This window comes from Pelophylax lessonae (genome assembly GCF_965119305.1).
Source record: "Pelophylax lessonae genome assembly, chromosome: 4".
Classification (NCBI taxonomy): domain Eukaryota; kingdom Metazoa; phylum Chordata; class Amphibia; order Anura; family Ranidae; genus Pelophylax; species Pelophylax lessonae.
This window is the reverse complement of record NC_138771.1, coordinates 494,836,330-494,848,930: the sequence shown is the minus strand read 5'-3', so window position 1 is coordinate 494,848,930 and position 12,601 is coordinate 494,836,330. Positions and strand designations below refer to the sequence as shown.

The following is a 12,601-nucleotide window of genomic DNA, read 5'->3' as shown; positions in this document are numbered from 1 at the left end:
CGGGTCCCGGTCACCCTCATTCCGGGACAATGCAGTGTCCCGGAATACCGTGAGAACACGTGCCGCACTGCCGCTCCGCTCCCCCACCGAACCGGCAGAAAGGAAGAGGAAGTGCGCGGCAGCGCGAGCTGCATTCATACTAGTGCATCATCATCATGTGCTGGTCTGGACTGTACCATGTCCGGCGGCCGCTGGATGAGAGGATGGCTGGCTGGGCTGTACCATGTTAGAGGGCGCTCAGGGCGGGCTGTACAATTCGAGCCAATACGAGAGCAGAGCAGTGAGCAGAGGAGTGTATTGTAAATGAATAGAATGTCTGCTGTGCTCTGTGTCACAACAGCGTGAGTGTCCAGTGTGTGTGGCTCGGAGCCACTGGCTCCTCCCCTGCCTTGCTGCACACTGCGCAGTGCGCGGCCGAGTGAGAGTCACGTCACGTGACGACAGTGACGTCAGCTGGACTCCGGAGCCGGGATCTGTCTGTGCGGCGCCGCCTCACCTCAGCCTGCTGCTGTAACTCAGTCACTGACTGTGACTGTCTGTAATCCAACCACGGCCGGCCGATATCAGCATTTAAGAGGAGGACAAAACCTGGACAAATGTAAGTTTAACTTTTTAATGGATGAGTGTCCGGGTGTAGGGCCTTAAAGATGTATTTGCACATTGTAAATCTCCTGTCTAAACTAATTGGCAAAAAAAGTATAAAAAAATCATCTTTTTTTTTTTGAGTGGGGGATTAGAGGGGGTGGGGTGTTGCGGGGGGGGGGGGTCCCTGAATGGCAGTTTAGAGATGTGGTCACCCTAGCCGTCGGAAGGCCACTCCCCTCTCCACTCTACACAAGTAACTCAGTGACCTGCTAGCCTGAGGGAGATCCCAAACTTCGGCTATCAACTGCCCGGCGGTGGCCAGAGAACATCGGGACAAAGCCCCGGGACACAGACAGAACGGGACATGGGTCTGAAAACCGGGACTTTCCCGGGAAAAACTGGACTGTTGGCAGCTATGTAAGGATGGATGAGTGAACTGTCCCTAAGTGACTGCAGGTTATCAGAGAAGGCCCAAGAAGTCAACACACAGCAAGCTCTACGGGGGAAGTGCTACAGAAGATTGGAAAAATGTTGCCTGGTCTGATAACTCTCGATTTTAGCTGGGACATTCAAGATGGTAGGGTCAGAATTTGAACATGAAAGCTTGGATCCATCCTGCTTTATATCAACAGTTCAGGCTGCTGTTGGTGGTGGTGGTGTAATGGTGTGAGGGATATTTTCTTGGCACACTTTGGGTCCCTTAGTACCAATTGAGCATTGTTTAAATGCTGTGGCCTACCTGAGTATTGTTGCTGACAATGTCCATCCTTTTATGACTACAGTGTTCCCATCTTCTGATGGCTCCTTACAGCAGGATAATGCACCATGTCACAAAGCTCAAATTATCACATTACTTGTTTCTTGAACATGACAATGAGTTCACTGTACTCCAATGGCCTTTACAGTCACCAGATCTCAATCACAACACATTGAACCTTGAAGCAGATAGAAGACCACACTGGGTGCCACTCCTGTCAGTCAAGAACAGGAAACTGAGGCTACAATTCGCACAGGGTTATGGAAATTGGACAATAGAAGTTTGGAAAAATGTTGCCTGATCTGAGGAGTCTCGATTTCAGCTGCAACATTCAGATGGTAGGGTCAGAATTTGGTGTAAACAACATGAAAGCATGGATCCTTATACCTTGTATCAACAGTTCAGGCTGGTGGTGGTGTAATGGTGTGGGGGATATTTTCTTGGCACACTTTGGGCCCCTTTAGTACCAATTGAGCATCGTTTATATGCCACTCCCTACCTGAGTATTGTTGCTGACCATGTCCATCCTCTTACAGTATAACTACAGTGTACCCATCTTCTGATGGCTCCTTCCAGCAGGATAATGCACCATTTCACAAAGCTCCAATCATCTCACCACTGGTTTCTTGAACATGACAATGAGGTCACTGTACTCCAATGGCCTCCACAGTCGCCAGATCTCAATCCATTAGAGCACCTTTGGGATGTGGTGGAATGGGAGATTTGCTTCATGGATGTGCAGCCGACAAATCTGCAGGAACTGCGTGATGCTATCATGTCACTATGGACCAAAATCTCGGAGGAATGTTTCCAACACCTTGTTGAATCTATGCTACAAAAAATGAAGGCAGTTTTGAAGGCAAAAGTGGGTCCAACCCGGTACTAGCAAGGTGTACCTAAAAAGGTGGCTGGTGGGTATCCTTGCACAAGAATGCTGATTTGCTGTGGAACATCTCTATGTATTTGGAAGCTGTTCTGCTTATCTCATCATTTGTTTAGCTCACCTTTGTTTGTACTTTGTATGACTTTGTACACCAACAATGAAAGTCCTGGGGCTATATACATATTAACCACTTGCTGACCGCCCGCCGTAGATATACTGTAGCAGGCTGGCTCAGCTGTGCGAATCGCCGTACCCATACGTTGCTCCTCGGGAGTTAGCAGGAGAGAGGGGAAGCTGATCTTTGGTGCCAGCAGCCGCAATTGCCGCCGGGCACTCGGGATCACTCCCCAGGAAGACAGAATGGCGGTCTGCCGTTGTAAACACAGCAGACCGTTGTTCTGTCAGTTATTATCACAGGGCTCCTGTTCCTCCTATTTAGGAACACAGGTCCCTGTGTTGATCCAATAAGCCCATCCCCCTCACAGTTAGAAAACACCTAGACCCTAGACTCACTTTAACCCTTTGATCGCCCCTGGGTTAACCCCTTCCCTGCCAGTGTAATTATTACAGTAACAGTGCATATTTTTAGCACTGATTTTTGAAGTAATGTCACTGGTCCCCGCAAAAGTGTCAAAAATGTCAGTTAGGAGTCCGATCTGTCTGCCGCAATGTCGCAATCCCACTAAAAATTGCCGCCATTACTAGTACAAAAAAAAAAATGACATACATCTTTCCACTAGTTTGTAGACGCGATAACTTTTGCGCAAACCAATCAAAATACACTTATTGGGATTTTTTTTTTTACCAAAAATATATAGCAGAATACAAGATGGCCTGAAATGATGAAAAAATTAGATATTTTTTTTGGGAATGTTATATAGTAGAAAGTGAAAAATATTGTTTTTATTTTTTTCAGAATTGTAGTTTTTTTTTTTTTCATAGCGCAAAAAATAAAAATTGCACAGGTGATCAAATATCACCAAAAGAAAGCGGGGGGGGGGGGGGTGACTTCAATTTTATTAGGGTACAGCGTCGCGCAATTGTCCGTTAAATTAACGTAATGCCAAATCGCAAAAAATGGTCTGATCATTAAGGGGGAAAAACCTTCCGGTCCATAAGTGGTTAATAATAATAATATCAATAGGCACAGCCATGTTTGCTTATCACAGGAGTAGACTCTTTGCCCTGCTTAGTGCTGTACAGTGGCTGTGCTTTCCTGCTTCTCTCCCTAAACCATATTCTCCCACTCTGGCCGGAAATTGTATATTATCCCGGTATAATTGGGTTTATGAATCCTCAGTACTCATTTAGGGTTGGTAATAAACGTTGTCACCTCATACACGCAGAGAAGGAATTTCCAAACACATATGAAATACAGAAATAAAAATATGGAACAGCAGACAGGCAACAATGTCACCAACAGTATAAAAAAAGACTTAGGAAGATGTTACAATGATTACTCACAGAGAGCCCCCCCCCCCCCCCAGGCTGGTATGTGTTCACACTTCACCACCACTGCAAGTGTCACTCTGAAGTGCCCTAAGTGCTGACATGGGTGGCAGCACCTCTTGCCAGGTGAGAGGGTGAAGGCGTGTTTGGCTGGAGAGACTAGCAGTTCAATTGCAGTGGCAGAAAACGGAGGAGGAAACGCACAGCAAGAAAGAGAGGTAGAGGGATAGTAAGACAGAGGAACACCAAGACAGGGGCAGCAAGAAAGCGAGGTAGAGGGGCAGCAAGAAAGTGAGGTAGAGGGGCAGCAAAAAAGCGAGGTAGAGGGGCAGCAAGAAAGAGAGGTAGAGGGGCAGCAAGAAAGTGAGGTAGAGGGGCAGCAAAAAAGCGAGGTAGAGGGGCAGCAAGAAAGAGAGGTAGAGGGGCAGCAAGAAAATTTGTTAGAGGGGCAGCAAGAAAGAGAGGTAGAGGGACAGCAAGAACAAGAGGTAGAGAGACAGCAAGAAAGAGAGGTAGAGAGACAGCAAGAAAGAGAGGTAGAGAGGCAGCAAGAAAGAGAGGTAGAGAGACAGCAAGAAAGAGAGGTAGAGAGGCAGCAAGAGCAAGAGTTAGAGGGGCAGCAAGAAAGAGAGGTAGAGGGGCAGCAAGAATGAGAGGTAGAGAGACAGCAAGAAAGAGAGGTAGAGAGGCAGCAAGAGCAAGAGTTAGAGGGGCAGCAAGAAAGAGAGGTAGAGGGGCAGCAAGAATGAGAGGTTAAGGGACAGCAAGAAAGAGAGGTAGAGAGGCAGCAAGAACAAGAGTTAGAGGGGCAGCAAGAAAGAGAGGTAGAGGGGCAGCAAAAAAGAGAAAGAGAGGTAGAGGGACAGCAAGAAAGAGAAAGAGAGGTAGAGGGGCAGCAAGAAAGAGAGGTAGAGGGGCAGCGAGAAAGAGAAAGAGAGGTAGAGGGACAGCAAGAAAGAGAGGTAGAGGGGAAGCAAGAACGAGAGGTAGAGGGGCAGCAAGAAAGAGAGGTAGAGGGGCAGCAAGAAAGAGAGGTAGAGGGGCAGCAAGAAAGAGAGGTAGAGGGGCAGCGAGAAAGAGAAAGAGAGGTAGAGGGACAGCAAGAAAGAGAGGTAGAGGGGCAGAAAGAAAGAGAGGTAGAGGGGCAGCGAGAAAGAGAGGTAGAGGGGCAGCAAGAAAGAGAAAGAGAGGTAGAGGGACAGCAAGAAAGAGAGGTAGAGGGGAAGCAAGAACGAGAGGTAGAGGGGCAGCAAGAAAGAGAGGTAGAGGGGCAGCAAGAAAGAGAGGTAGAGGGGCAGCAAGAAAGAGAGGTAGAGGGGCAGCGAGAAAGAGAAAGAGAGGTAGAGGGACAGCAAGAAAGAGAGGTAGAGGGGCAGAAAGAAAGAGAGGTAGAGGGGCAGCGAGAAAGAGAGGTAGAGGGGCAGCAAGAAAGAGAAAGAGAGGTAGAGGGACAGCAAGAAAGAGAGGTAGAGGGGCAGAAAGAAAGAGAGGCAGAAGGACAGCAAGACAGATTAACACCAAGACAGGGGCAGCAAAGAAAAGAGAGACACACAGACCTGATCTGTTATTTTTCTGCAGTTGGATCCTTGAGCTGACAGAAGCCTCAGATTCTCTTCATAGAGCACAACAACTGCCATCTGGAGCCTCCCCCCTCCTCCAAAGGCCAACGTCACAAGGGTCATAAACCAATGGCGAGAGAAGCAGGCTAATCCCACAAACTGTCCCTGGATTGAGTTGCCTGTCAGGGACACTGACACAGTGGGAAGTTCAGCAAAGCACACAATCAGTCCAGTATATCAGACAGCCGGCATGCAGGTGTGGCGCAGAAATGCAAAAACAACAAAAAGGAAATAACTAAGTGAGAACATAATGTAAACACGCTATGAGAGAGGACTGTAACATGTTCACTACTTAAAGGCACACAAGGATCCCATGACTACTTTATCTGCACTACTGTGCTACATACAGTACATGTATAATGCTAATAGTGTGTGATAGTAATAGTGTGTGTGATAGTAATAGTGTGTGATAGTAAAAGTGTGTGATAGTAATAGTGTGTGATAGTAATAGTGTGTGATAGTAATAGTGTGTGATAGTAAAAGTGTGTGATAGTAATAGTGTGTGATAGGAATAGTGTGTGATAGTAATAGTGTGTGATAGTAATAGTGTGTGTGATAGTAATAGTGTGTGTGATAGTAAAAGTGTGTGATAGTATTAGTGTGTGATAGAAATAGTGTGTGTGTGATAGTAATCGTGTGTGATAGTAATAGTGTGTGTGATAGTTTTAGTGTGTGTGTGATAGTAATAGTGTGTGATAGTAATAGTGTGTGATAGTAATAGTGTGTGTGATAGGAATAGTGTGTGATAGTAATAGTGTGTGATAGTAATAGTGTGTGTGATAGTAATAGTGTGTGTGATAGTAATAGTGTGTGTGATAGTAAAAGTGTGTGATAGTATTAGTGTGTGATAGAAATAGTGTGTGTGTGATAGTAATCGTGTGTGATAGTAATAGTGTGTGTGATAGTTTTAGTGTGTGTGTGATAGTAATAGTGTGTGATAGTAAAAGTGTTTTGATAGTTATAGTGTGTGTGATAGTAATAGTGTGTGATAGTAATAGTGTGTGTGATAGTTATAGTGTGTGTGTGTGATAGTAATAGTGTGTGTGATAGTAATAGTGTGTGTGATAGTAATAGTGTGTGATAGTAATAGTGTGTGTGATAGTAAAAGTGTGTGATAGTAATAGTGTGTGATAGTAATAGTGTGTGTGATAGTTATAGTGTGTGTGTGATAGTAATAGTGTGTGATAGTAAAAGTGTTTTGATAGTAATAGTGTGTGTGATAGTAATAGTGTGTGTGATAATAATAGTGTGTGATAGTAATAGTGTGTGTTATAGTGTGTGTGTGATAGTAATAGTGTGTGATAGTAATAGTGTGTGTGATAGTAAAAGTGTGTGATAGTAATAGTGTGTGATAGTTATAGTGTGTGTGATAGTAATAGTGTGTGTGATAGTAATAGTGTGTGTGATAGTAATATTTTTTGATAGTTATAGTGTGTGTGATAGTAATAGTGTGTGTGATAGTAATAGTGTGTGTGATAGTAATAGTGTGTGATAGTTATAGCAGGGCTTGACAAATTTGCCTGAAATCTAGGAGCCAGCAAAAAAAGTTAGGAGCCAGTTTTTTTTTTTTTTTTAAACTAACAACCAAGCTTTATTTAATAAAACGGATACTAAATTTACACATAAATACGACTAGAACCCCACTCTCCTCTATAGCGCAATTGGATGGAAACAGACTGTCTGTCTCTTTCAATCCAGTGGCGGAGCTAGACTTTTAAAACAGGGGTGGCAAAGGGGTGGCTAGGTATTATTTTGGGGGGTCAATGTACAAAGTGTAATTTAGTGTCAGATTCGTCCACCGCAATGTCGCAGTCCCTCTAATAATCGCTGATCGCTGCCATTACTAGTAAAGACAGGATACAGGTGGTGGTGATCAGAGGATACAGACAGGATACAGGTGGCGATCAGAGGATACAGACAGGATACAGGTTTGCCCCCAATGATTATTGCAGAGTGCCACAGCAATGCCCCCAATGATTATTGCAGAGTGCCACAGCCTTGCCCCCAATGATTATTGCAGAGTGCCACAGCAATGCCCCCAATGATTATTGCAGAGTGCCACAGCAATGCCCCCAATGATTATTGCAGAGTGCCACAGCCTTGCCCCCAATGATTATTGCAGAGTGCCACAGCCTTGCCCCCAATGATTATTGCAGAGTGCCACAGCATTGCCCCCAATGATTATTGCAGAGTGCCACAGCAATGCCCCCAATGATTATTGCAGAGTGCCACAGCAATGCCCCCAATGATTATTGCAGAGTGCCACAGCCTTGCCCCCAATGATTATTGCAGAGTGCCACAGCAATGCCCCCAATGATTATTGCAGAGTGCCACAGTAATGCCCCCAATTATTATTGCAGAGTGCCACAGCCTTGCCCCCAATGATTATTGCAGAGTGAGACAGCAAAGCCCCCAATGATTATTGCAGAGTGCCACAGTAATGCCCCCAATTATTATTGCAGAGTGCCACAGCCTTGCCCCCAATGATTATTGCAGAGTGAGACAGCAATGCCCCCAATGATTATTGCAGAGTGCCACAGTAATGCCCCCAATGATTATTGCAGAGTGCCACAGCCTTGCCCCCAATGATTATTGCAGAGTGAGACAGCCTTGCCCCCAATGATTATTGCAGAGTGAGACAGCCTTGCCCCCAATGATTATTGCAGAGCGCCACAGCCTTGCCCCCAATGATTATTGGAGAGTGCCACAGCCTTGCCCCCAATGATTATTGCAGAGTGCCACAGCCACAGCATTTGCCCGCAATCATTGCAGAGTGCCAGCGTCCGTCCCCCCCCGTGAGACTGGCTTACTTACCTCACGGACGGACGGTCATCACAGCAGCTTCTCATCGGTCCGCGGCTCCCTGCATCTTCTCAGTCCTCCCGCCGGCGCCTCCTCGACCAATGGCACGGCGTTTGCCATTCGGCCAATCAGGAAGCGGGAGGACCCGCTCCCTGATTGGCCGGAGGAGGATCCATATGACAATAGCGAATTTTCATTCGCTATTGTCACAGAATGGGCGGGCTCGGCCTCGGGACGCACTGCTCTGCTGCTCCCTGACCCTGGCCGCCAGCTTAGAGGGATCAGCCGGTTCTGCTAACCGGCTGATCCCACCACTGCCTGTGATTCCTCCGCTGCCAGCCATGCACCTGTCCAGGATCAGGGTGGCAACAGGGGTGGCAGGGACTTTTTCTGGGGTGTTAATTGCCACCCCAGCTAACCCTCTGGCTCCGCCACTGTTTCCATCCGATGCCATCTGATCCGATCCACGGTGGGGATGGATAGAGAATAGAACCACCATCCATCTGTTTTTGGCGGACAGAATCAGATGACGGCAGATTACTGCTCCATAGAGGAGAATGAAGGGTCCGATCAGGTCTGCCTGAAAAACTGACAGGCGGACCTGATCAGACAGCCCATGTGAAAGGGGCCTTCGGCTGTGGCTGTGGCATATATATATATATATATATATATATATATATATATATATATAATTTTTTTTTTTTAAATAATAATAATTGAAAAAAAAATTATTATTATTTTTTTTTAATAATTAAAAAAAAAAAGAAAAAATTATTATTATTATTTTTTTTTTTTATTTAAAAAATAAATTAATAATAATAACCACACTCCCTGTCCACTTACCTTTAAGCAAAGGTAACTGGACAGGGAGATGAAGCCTGCAAAACTTCCCTCTCATCTCCTCTTGGGAAGGAGATGGGAATGCATTGAGAACAGGCAGTGGAAACAGTCATTATTACCGGCCACCACTAGAGGGTGCCAGTTCCCCATTGGAAGCCTCTCTCATCTCACAGAAGAAGGCCGAAAAGCCGGGGCCTCAATTTTCGGACGGCGCGGAAGTCCGTGCACTCGGGGAGGAGGTGGGGGCGCAAAAGGGACAGGACACCTCCTGCAGGGCACCCCAGGCGCCAGGTCGCTAATTCTAGTCGCAAATGCGACCTGGCGCCCGGGGTTTGTCGAGCCCTGAGTTATAGTGTGTGATAGTTATAGTGTGTGTGATAGTAATAGTGTGGGCCTCATTCTTATGGGCATTGCAGCGTATACGTAGTGAATCAGACATTTGTTCATTTAGCTGGACCCGCCAGGAGCCGCATGCAGGCATTCTATGTAACTCTATGGGGATGCAGCTGCTGCAGGGACACAGATGCCCATCCTAATTTGACAGGCGTGTAAGGGAAGGGAAGTGGCCCTAAACACAGAAAGTGTGCTTTCTGGGTCACTCATACCCCCCCCCCCCCCGCACAATTTTCAATTAGAATGAGCAGCTGTATCCATACAGCCACTGCGTCCCCATACAGTCACATAGGCTGCCTGTATGCAGCTCCTGGTGGCTGCAGCCACATAAACGCCAATTTAAACTGTATGGACCACAACACCCATGTGAATGAGGCTTTAGACATGTGTTCTATTATTCTTGAAAAAAACTGTAAAATGTTGAATTTCCAGTTGCCTTCCATCTTGATGAATTTCTTCAATAGGGATCTAGACAGCAACAAATACTTGGCAGGGGTTGTAATCTCTCCCCAGTGGCAAAACTGTAGCACAGGCATGCGGCCCGGAACTGCAGGCAATGCGGCCCACTGCTCCCTGACTATTATTTTTTTGCTGGGATGGAAGGAAGCCAAGTCAGTGGCACGGCCACAGTGGCTATCCAACTAACTGTGGGCAGAGGCTGCCTTGGAGGGGAGGGGAGGGCAGGGGAGGGGGGGAGCGCTGCCGGATTACAAGCAGATCGGGGATATCCTGCTTACCCAATGGCCACTGTCATACGAAGCCCCGCTTCCGGGATCGGCTCCTATGATAGACAGCATATTGGTGACTACTATCATAGGAGCCGGTCCAGGAGACAGGACTTCATATGACAGCAGTCGCCAGGTAAGCGGGAGATCCCCGCTCTGTGTAATCCAGCGGCTCTCCTCTCTCTTCATTGCAGACTGCATTGGATGGGCACGCACTGGTGAGGCTGCATTGGATGGGCATTCACTGGTAAAGCTACATTTGATGGACACTGATCAGGCTGCATTGGATGGGCATGCACTGGTGAGGCTGCATTGGATGGGCACTGATCAAGCTGCATTAGATGGGCACGCACTGGTGAAGCTGCATTGGATGGGCATGCACTAATGAGGCTGCTTTGGATAGGTACTGGTGAGGCTGCATTGATGGGCACTGATCAGGCTGCATTGGATGGGCATGCACTGGTGAGGCCGCATTGGATGGGCACTGATCAGGCTGCATTGGGTGGGCATGCACTGGTGAGGCTGCATTGGACGGGCACTGATCAGGCTGCATTGGATGGGACTGTTTAGGCTGCATTGGATGGGCACGCACTAGGCTGCAAGTGCCGTGTGATCCCGGCTGCCGCGGGAGACTTAGGATGTCTGCAGTCAGTGACAGAGCCGCTGCTTGCTTTATAGTTCCAGCTCTGTCACAAGCGGAGTTATATGAAATGCACCCCTCCTCCGCCTGTGACAGGACCAGTAACCACCAGCAGTCTGCAAAATAAGCTGAAAAGGTATGTGCATTAGTGTGTGTAAATTGTTGCAATGTGTTTTTTAATAACTGGCGCGGGAAGGGCGTGGCGGGGTTTTATTACTTATATACCTTAACTATAGTATATATTTTATATGCGGCCCGAGAAAATTTCTCTACACTCAATGTGGCCCAGAGAAGCCAAAAGGTTGGACACCCATGCTGTAGCACTACACCCAAACGAGAAGCTGGATAAGATGGGTCCTCTGTTCTTTGCCTTGATCTTGTCAAGAACCTCAGCCCTTCTGACAAACCAGGTTGAGTATACAAACATACAACATTACAGGAAATCACTAAAAGTAATACTAACCAATAGTAGTGCTATATCAAAGAAAACAGGCACCAAACCAACATCGTTACCAACTATGACTCATCTGCTGTCAGAAGAATTGCCCGCCGACAGACAGCAGAATGTAAACAAAAGAGCTGGCATTAAAACATTTTTTAAGAAATCTATTTCAGACCCTTATCTGAGCATTCAGCCCAGCAGGTCTGGAAAGGAGGGGGGGGGGGGACAAGTGAGTGCTCCCCCAAAACATACCAAGGCACATGCCCTCAACATGGGGGGGGGGGGGACTGCTTCCCCATCCCAAGGGGGGAACTACCCTCCCATTCCAAAGCACCTTGTCCCCATGTTGATGAGGACAAAGGCCTCTACCCCATAACCCTGGCCCAGTGGTTGTGGGGGTGTGGAGGGTTGCCTTAGAGTCAATGACATCACAAGGGAAGGTCATATGGTGATATCACTGAGTGACCCTGCCCCTTAGTTTAGCCAAGTATCAGGTGAGGATTGTGGGTCAACGGCTGGCGTTCAACGTGATTGATGCTTTATTTACTTTGGGGGACTTTTTTTTTTTAGGGGCAGAGGCTTTTTTAATAAATGACTTATCAAAAACTGTCTCTTTTCTTAATTTACTTTGCCCATTTTTATGATGAATGAGTAGGGGTACTATGTACCCCATACTTATTCACATTGGCAGGGGAGCGGGATCAGGGGGCCCCCTTGTTAAAGCAATTTTGATAAGTCAGGCCCCACACAACTCCACAACCACAGGGCCAGGGTTGTGGTAAAGATGCCCTTGTCCTCATCAACATGGAGACAAAGTGTTTTAGGGGGAAGGTAGTCTCCACCAAAGCACCCCCCATGTTTAGGGCATGCCTGCTTGTCCCCCTCTTTCCTGGCCTGCTGGATATGGGTCTGGAATGGAGGTTTAGGGGACCCCCCATGCCTAGACATGTGCAATTCGTTTTGGTCCGCATACAAATGCAGCAGAATTTTTGGTTTTTCAGAGATTCAGATGTATTAAAAAAAAAAAAACTAGAAGGCCCCCCCTAAAATCCATGTTGATGAATCTTTCCGAAATGAAACAAAGCAAACTTTTCCATCCATTCTGCACATGTCTACCAATGTCATTTTTAAAAAAAAAATTTGGCTTGAGGTCCTAGTTTGGATTGGTGGGGGACTCCCATGCTGTTTAAAAAAATATATATATATGCCAGCTCTTCTTTTGTTTACATTCTGCTGACAGCAGATGAGTCACAGTTATTAAAACGGAGTTCCACCCAAAAGTGGAACTTCTGCTCATTTGCTTCCTCCCCCCCTCCGGTGCCACATTTGCCACCTTTCAGGGGGGAGGGGGGAGGGGGGAACGAGTACCTGTTTTTGACAGCAACCCTTTTTCACTTCCAGGAGACGGCGCCGCGGCGCTATTCCTCGGAAGTTTGGCCCCCTTCTCCTTCCACCGCCGCCGAGCC

At 47.0% G+C, this 12,601-nt stretch overlaps 1 protein-coding gene across 2 annotated transcripts in view; it reads right to left on the bottom strand.

The window, feature by feature from the left end:
- The window catches only part of ADA2 (adenosine deaminase 2), a 69,566-nt gene extending 64,128 nt beyond the window's left edge, over window positions 1-5,438 (bottom strand). The window contains exon 1 of one of the 2 annotated variants that reach the window (XM_082255740.1): window positions 5,231-5,438. The gene's annotated coding sequence lies outside the window, so the exon portion shown is untranslated. The remainder of the gene's footprint in view (window positions 1-5,230) is intronic. The other variant, XM_082255739.1, reaches the window with a different exon arrangement.
- Between the last annotated feature and the right edge of the window lie 7,163 nt (window positions 5,439-12,601).